Raw genomic sequence first — 6,938 nt, 5'->3', positions numbered from 1 at the left:
TTCATCTGGTCATGGGAAATAAATAATTTTATCCTGTTGTGTAACCTTTCTGTATAAATTGTCCGAACTATGGATACATCTTTGCTTAATGAGTCAGAAAATACTTGTTAGTAGTAGCACAGACACTAAAAAAGAGGGTCTATGGTAGTAGGAAGTGACGATTTAAGATTTGTATTCAACATGATTCAATTAAGGTGTAACTACCGATCCTTTCAAGCAAAGTAAAAAATTCCATTTGCTTTACAAGTGTATCTGTCTTGATCCAAAATATAATGTAAACATATTTGTAAAGTAACCACTTTCTCACAGTAAGTGAGGCTACCCACAATTCCCCTTGATTTGTTCACTCAGATATTTTTTTGCTAAAGGCTTTTTCAATTTTATCAGTTTCTTAACAATTTTTAACTTACAATTTAAGTTCAGGATTATTTGTTAAAACTATGTTCCAAAATTATTATGTTTAAAATTCAAGAGTAAATTGAATGAGAAGTGGATGTTCGGAGGTGATAAAAATTGCACGCTTGTCAAGATAAAGTTATCAGCAACTAAGATGGTCTCATCATACCACCTGTCAGACATGCAAATTTCCTTTGTTACGAACATTAAAAAAAATCAATATCCTTTCTTTTACCAACACAGATGCAACTTATTCCCTTAGTTTCCTTGAAAATATTGTGTATGATTGTCAAAAATCTATGTCGACAAAATTACAAAATTGCTATCTCCTCCGCGGAAAAGGGGTTGATCTTCTCATTATTCACAGGGAGAAATCAGAAAATTATGATTATCAGAACTATGTTGCCAGAATTTTAAAATATGGACTGAGTTGTTCTCTGTACAGAAGAAATTTGCTTCAGTTCAGTTAGTGATCTCCGTGTGTACAGATCATGGAGAATTGTGGGTAGCCTCACTTACTGTGTTTCTGTTTATCCATGGACACTCAAACCTCATGATTGTAGACTTACTTCAGCCATTTGGTCATAGTGACAAGCAAAAAACTGATAATGTTTAGATTGTTCAGCCTTTTTCTTCAATTTTCACCACACAAGTCTGCTAACATTTTATTCCTTTCAGTTTCAGGTTTTGCAAACTACCGTGCAATGTTGTGAATTGAATGGTGTCTTCAGTATGCTGTAGCTGCCCAAGTTGTGATGTACAGAAAGTACTCTATATGGATACATTTACCATGTTCCCTTTTAGTAGAGATGTAAATTTCTTAAAAAGCATGACAATTGTACACATTTTAAAACATTACCTTTTATTCAACATATCGTCACTGTTTTCAATCTTAAAAAAAGCTTTCACCTTTTTTACAGTAAATGAGACAGTAAGCATGCAAGATAAAACATTCAAAATAAGAAAAAAATTCATGTACAATTAGGGTAAATCCCTTTCAGGTCTAACCCCTATTTATAGGCTGAATTCGGGTACTTTCTGGGAACTCAGGCAGGAAATAAATAAAAAATTAGGACAATGATTGCACTGAATGTCTTGTCACATTGAGGAATGTCTGTCCCCAGGACTGGCAAAATCCTGGTTATTGGACGAGTGTCTCTGTAAATACATGACATGTATGCAAATAAACGTGTACAACAATAAGTGTACATATAAAACTTTGCGTGAAAAATTCACATCAGTTGCTCCGTAGACATGAAGATAGCCATTGATGAATTTGATGGAAGCAGATATTCATATTTGTACATGAAATGAGAAATGTGGCACACCAATACACATCACCATGAAAGGGTGATACAGTTGTTTGGCCAAAGCCAACTGTACTCCACAACTACTTGACACACAACAGTTACCAATACAATGGATGGTACGGTAAACATGATATGTTGAGGTCAACAAATTAAAACAGTACAGTTCATGAGACTTCCCCCTGGTATATATACATACACCACACAATAAATTCCCACAATTTGGTTTGATTTCTACACATGACATTAGAATTTTTGTAACTTTTTCAGTTCTGCTTGAAAGCAATAAGGCAAACCTCTAGACAAATGCCATACTTTTGGTGAGCAATTTATGACAAACTGAAGAGGTCATTCTCTTCGATAGAAAAGTCAGCATGTAAATTTCTTTTGTCTTTCTTGGTGGATGGGGAAACAATATCCTTTGTATCATGAAACAGGTGCAACTGGTCTCCCTACTTTCAATCACATTCTCTATGGCTGAGGACACAATCAGTGGAAATTTATGAAAATACTATCTCCTCTCTCAATCAAGCATAATTTTCTGAGTCATTTACAATGGCAATTTAGAAGAATGGTGTCCTTAAAGTACATTTTCAGAATTAAAGAAACCAGTCTGTGAATTTGTGTACACAGGGGAGACTTTGTAGATTTCACTGAAGAGTCTCTGAGTGTATAAATCATGATTAACATGTATAGGAAATATCAAGTACTGTTTCAAATGGGAGGTAACCAAGCTGCTGTGTTTGGGTTAAATGAGCTATATATCTTGTTATCATTTTGTCACAATTATGCAATTCAGCACCATTTTACAAGTGGTATAGCCACAAACTGATTACATCAAATCACTGTACACAAGACACAGACGCCCTGAAAGTTTTGGCACTGTGTATCGTGTATGGCAGTTTTGACGTCATTAGTTAGTGGCTATATCACTTGTAAAATGATGCCTGCAATTCCCTTTATGCAAAATGTGTTGGAATGAACCCTGTATATTGACCAAACTGATCAGGATATTTATCTCTTATTGCCCAAACACAGCAACCTGGTATCACTCTAGTTTCCTGTGCCAGGTTTCCCATGCTCCCACAAAATAAATTGCTGGTATGCAGCATGCCTGTTGCACTTGTGGTAGTCATCAAAGTCATTGGTGGCCATCATATCCATCCGATAGGCTCTAGCAACTGCAAGGACTCCTTCGTCAAGGCAGATAACTCTGAAATCATGAAAAATATGATATTTGTTTCAATATGTATTGCTTTTGAGTATATTTGCCATTATTGGATAAATTCTCATTGATCTCTACTCTCTTTCCCAAAGTTCTGAGTTTGGTACTAGTTTGCTTGTCTCAAAAATATTTTTGGAAGAACAGTAACACTGTTACAGTATCTATGCTGATCTTCTGAGAGGTGTTCTTCCTTTGAAATACCAAAATGAGGATTTTTATGTACACATGTAACAGTCTCGTCTTACATTTTAGAATTCCTCTGTGACCATGCCAGTGCATTCTCAACACTCAAGAGCATTACGTATCCAAAAGTCATTACATAAATAATTTGCCCAGCACACATGGCTTTCCATCTCAGTCAGTTGGTATTCATCACATTTAGAACAATTATTACATATGCATCAAGACTGTTTACCAGATCTGATCTAAACGCAAAAGATGACTTGCAGTTGATTGGATTTATTGCATTAAATGACAATTCAGCCAGTGTTCTCCACGGCGCCTTTTAAGTGGGCGGTGCGCCCACTTTAATTTCACGGCCGCCCAGATAAAATCTACGCTGCCCAGTTTAATTTTCGGCCGCCCATGCTTTTGAAACCCACCGTCAGCCTTTGTTCTGGGGTGGCGGGTTTGGTTCACGGCAATGTTTTTATGCCGTGCTTTTGTTTGTTTCTGCATTTAATTTCAATAAGGTGTTAATTTAAATCAATAAGGCACATTTTGCTGTTGTTGTATGTGTGAATTTGTCATTTTAATACCTCGTCAAGATATGTCACGACGACCATAGCGGAAGAAAGACCGCGAGAGAAGCTCGACCGACTTGTCAACCCATTCACACAATCACCGTCCCGCCACCCGGACGGTGACACAATAAACTGTGCGGTCGCATCAAGATCTAAGTGTTGTCTCGATTGATTCTGCCGAATTTCCCCCAAGAAAGTACACATTCTTTTAACACCCTCAAATTCAGGGTTCTCCCAGCCCAAAACAGCGTCGCGGCCCGCGACGCTATCGTTCAACCCTTGACTCCACCGACCCATCCAAAGAAATTGTAAAGGACAGAAAAATTGATATAAAACCATAGTCAAAAGACAGCAATAGTCAGCGACGATTTCTGCTCTTAATCATGACGAAATATTTTGAAATCAAACTGATTACACATTCCCTAGATACAGAAGTGGCAATTTGGTGAAATTTCTGTTTGACTCACACCTTGAAATAAAAAGTAAACGTGGAACGAAGACATGTATGCTGCCGATCAACAGCGTAGCATAGCTTACGGAACTGTCTGTCACTGCACCGGCATGCGTTGGCTGCACGTAAAAGCAACTCAACTTTCCAAGATCGAACGGTCAGTATCTTGTGAAAACAGCAACATAGCAATGAAAATTGTTATAGTCAGCGGTAAAAACTCTTAACAGATGGAGCGTTAATTGCTTTAAACAAATGAAAATGCATGTGAAGAGAATAAAATCCCAGATCGCGTGCGTGAATGAAAATATACCGTAAACAATGGCGGATATGACATCAGAGTGGGACTCTTCTACTTGGTACCGGGGGTGCGCATTGTCAGAGAACCCTGATAAACGTACTGAAAAACGTAGTATTTTCCTAGCGATGCTGTCAAGGGAACTTCGATATCTCATTGTTTTACATCTTTTAATAGTTCTTTGATCTGAGCAGTTTTACCAACTTTAATGGTATATTTTACTCTCCTAACCTTTCTTTATTTGAGTTAAACAAGGGTAGGAGCTTATGCAACTTAGTGAGGATGTACTAAATTTTGAAAAAAATCAGTGGAGGGGCTCTGCTCCGTGAGTACCCTGTTTTGTCAATTTTTGGTGAACACAAACTATATGTAAATATTATGCAAATGATTATGTTAATATTATGCAAATGGTTATGCAAATTAGCCACCCACTTAATTTTTTATTTGTGGAGAACACTGCAGCCCATAAATGATCATGGGTAGGGACAATATGGTTAAAGTAGGAATTCCCTAATAACTTGTATGATGATTTTCTTAGAAAAATATTATGGCAAACTGTCTGCTTGTTTGCATTCAGTTCATAAACATGCTGACTAGCAATCTGGAGATACAGAGCCCAGGCACCTCCCCACAACATTTTCTCTCAGCAAGGGTTGGCATCTGCCGACAGTTTTGACGGACACATCAATCTTGACTGCTTTGTGAAGGTCCAGGATGGGATCCTCCAGCCTGTTCAGATAGGACTGCAAAGTCAAATATTAAACTTATGTCCCTCTCAACCACCTGCAACAGAAGATCATGCTTCTGTTCTGGTGTCATTTTCTGCAGCATCTCCTGAAAAGAAGATGATATTATTGCGATGGCTATATGCTGATGTCAATCTGTATGCCCCATTATCACGGTGTGTATACAAAGCAAAAATTTTACTTACATGAAGAGTATTTTTCCGTTGCTGCACATCTCGCAATGCCTCATCTGCTCTTGTCACAAGCCAGCCCCATCTAGCCTCTCTTCCTCTGCCCCAACCTCTGCATCCCTGTGCCTCTCCCTCTAGCCCTGTCTCCCTCTTCTTGCTTGGGATTCAGTTATTACAGAACTATCAGTAGAATCGGTCGGTGATGTCTGCAAAATGAAAGAATCAGAAAAATTACAAAGGAGATTCAAATGTAGATATACTGCACTCTGCCGGTCACTGATCAGTGTTGAGTTTTTCTTTGTTACCATCTTCTCTTCTAAACAAAGCAAAGTAAGTAGTCGACACTTTACTTTAATTCTTGACCATAACATGGCAAGTAAACTGTAGGTTACAGTTTAACTCTTGGTGGAAATTAAGATGTGTAAAGTCAGACTAAAAATTTGGAAGGAAATATGCTTTTGATGCATAACATATATATTTGACATTTTCAAAGCCACTGCATAAAAGGACCACCTTTGTCATTTATGTTGTATCATAGACCCTAGAGAAATCCACTGAAAATGTGTTGTTTACCCTTCAAATTTCCCAGCAAATTGTACTTCAATCAAAAGCCATGGCGAAAATACAAATCACAATAAAACAGCTGTTGTCCTTGTTTTTGTATCACCATAGCAACGTTATAGTCACAAGTGCGAACAACGCCGTTTTCTCCATGCTCAAAGTTCATCGCTTTGAAAAGAAAATTTCTAAAACGAGTTGGCATAAGTTTACAGCTGTACTACACATCACACAGCCGCCTTGTACCTTTCTTTCTACCTCCATGGTTGTAATGCTACCGTAATCATCACGAAGCTTGCTAAACTCGTCCTCTCAAACATAGAAGTAGGATCGGGGCCGTATGTCTCAACAGTTCGATTAGAGCTGACTAAAAACACACGAAAGGCATTGTTAAACTCAAGGTATTCACACAATAATTCCGAATCTATGTGAAGTAAGTAATCCCTTTGCAAAATGACTCGGAAATTGACAGTGTTCTGTTCAGAAATAAGATCGACTGCATTTGGTCAATGCCGCTCATGGTTCACGCATCATGCGCATGGCTCACTCAAGCCAAATATAATCGAATACGTTCGTAATTACAAAACCCGAACGGCGTATCGCTAACTGAAAACCATTCTGGGTAAATCCAGATTCAAAACGAATTACTAGTTCTGGAAATCCATGCGAAACAACGAACCACAACGAGACTCTAGCGTACGCGATGGGCAGCTACCCGTACGCTTTACCGGACTGCGACCAGCGGCCGCCTGGCCGGGCCAAATTCACAAACAAGCTCTAGTTCCTTGTCATTCAATCGCATCGTTTATGCCTACAACTGTTGTAACACCCTCTTTGTTCAAATGAAACATCGAACTGGAGAACAATCAGCATTAAATACTAGGTTTGAGGGGGCAGAAAACACGTGAGTTTGTTTACAAAAATAGACATAAGCTAAGTTACATTACCTCATGTGTACGTGTAGACTCCATTGTTGTCGAGTTGCGAATGGGGTCACGCTCCCACATAGACTGAAAGATTCCGTCGCGTGCGGGCGCTCCGGCGCAC

At 38.5% G+C, this 6,938-nt stretch overlaps 1 long non-coding RNA gene across 1 annotated transcript; it reads right to left on the bottom strand.

Moving 5' to 3' along the window:
• Positions 1 to 2,265: 2,265 nt before the first annotated feature.
• On the bottom strand, positions 2,266 to 6,288 carry LOC139131347 (uncharacterized). Its single transcript, XR_011552105.1, has 3 exons — positions 6,138 to 6,288; positions 5,349 to 5,539; positions 2,266 to 2,916 (listed from the first exon to the last, which is right to left on the bottom strand). It is a non-coding gene; the product is annotated as an uncharacterized lncRNA (long non-coding RNA).
• Positions 6,289 to 6,938: the final 650 nt, after the last annotated feature.

This window comes from Ptychodera flava, chromosome 4 (genome assembly GCF_041260155.1).
Source record: "Ptychodera flava strain L36383 chromosome 4, AS_Pfla_20210202, whole genome shotgun sequence".
In the NCBI taxonomy this organism is placed as follows: domain Eukaryota; kingdom Metazoa; phylum Hemichordata; class Enteropneusta; family Ptychoderidae; genus Ptychodera; species Ptychodera flava.
Note: the sequence above shows the minus strand (reverse complement) of the source record. Positions and strands in the feature narration are given on the sequence as shown.